The sequence below is a fragment of the Trypanosoma equiperdum genome, assembly GCF_001457755.1.
Source record: "Trypanosoma equiperdum strain OVI genome assembly, contig: ctg_1865, whole genome shotgun sequence".
Lineage (NCBI taxonomy): Eukaryota > Euglenozoa > Kinetoplastea > Trypanosomatida > Trypanosomatidae > Trypanosoma > Trypanosoma equiperdum.
In genome coordinates this window covers 2,846-4,118 of record NW_027123910.1, presented here as the reverse complement: position 1 = coordinate 4,118, position 1,273 = coordinate 2,846, and positions in this window count along the sequence as shown.

Below are 1,273 nucleotides of genomic sequence, written 5' to 3'. Positions count from 1 at the left end.
TTTTTTTTTTTTGCTTTTCCCCCTTCCTTCCTTGCTAAAATACCTCGATTAAGTTCAATGAATTACTCACTCGCTGCGATTCAAATAATAATAATAATAATGCAGCACGCAAATTTAAAACATTCAAAATGATAACAATAACAATGAGAATAGAAACGGGTGATATGAGGATCAAATTTAAGGTAGTTCGACTAGGCCGCAAAATCTTTATTGAAAATGATACATAAACAGACACAGAGAGGAAGAGAAAGAGAGGGGGAAGAAAATGATAAAAGTAAGGATAAAAACGTAGAATTAATAAATCAACAAGAACCATTTATCCACATTATCCATATTATCCATGAATAAATGAAAGTACAGGAGAAATCCAACCTTTACATGCATATACGCGCATATATGTTTTTTTTTCCTTTTTTTTTACTTTCTTGTCAGCACTGTGAGTCGACGAGGACAAAATCCAACAGTCAGAGAGATTTTTAAAAAAAAAAAAGAGGAAAAGAAAAGGAAAGAAAGTGATGATAATGACAGTAACAATATCTGAATAATGTTAACAAGTAGACGTGCAGGAAACACACAAGACACATGAAAAACAAACAAAATGGAAAGTCATCCAGACGAGACCATGAAGAAGAAGAAAGAAAAGAAAAGAAAACAGTGGCAAAGGAAGGGAAGCCTCTTGTATAATAATATGTAGGAAATAGGGGGGGATTACAACAAAAAACTCTTACAAAAATTAATGTCCATATAACAACGTAAGATAAAGGAAATGTTGATTGATATGTAAGTGTTATAACATAGCGAGCTATTCAGTGCCAGTGTAACAACAAAACTAGCCATCAGCGTAACAACATCCGAAACAGAAAAAGGAACTCACACAATACAACACGAACCATTAAAAAAGAAAACAACACCAAACATGGCAAATACATTGCCCCACACATTTATTTTGCTGAAACACATGTAAGCGACAACAACAAGTAAAAAAAAAAAGTAAGTAAAAACTCGGTCCTCCCTCCACCCTCGTATTACTCCCTATGCGCACACCTTTTCTTTTTTTAAAAAAAAATTTACTACATTTCTCTCCCATTTCTTCACCTTATGCTGACTTTCTTTCTTCCTCCTTTTTTTGTTCTTTTTTTTTTTTGCTTTCTTTCCCCCTCACTCCGCTATTCTTTTCCCTTAAAATCGCTTCCTGATTAAATGAAAAAAAAACAATACGCGGGTATTCCGAAGTGGTTGCTCCTCCCCCCCCCCGCTTTTTTTTAAAAAAGAG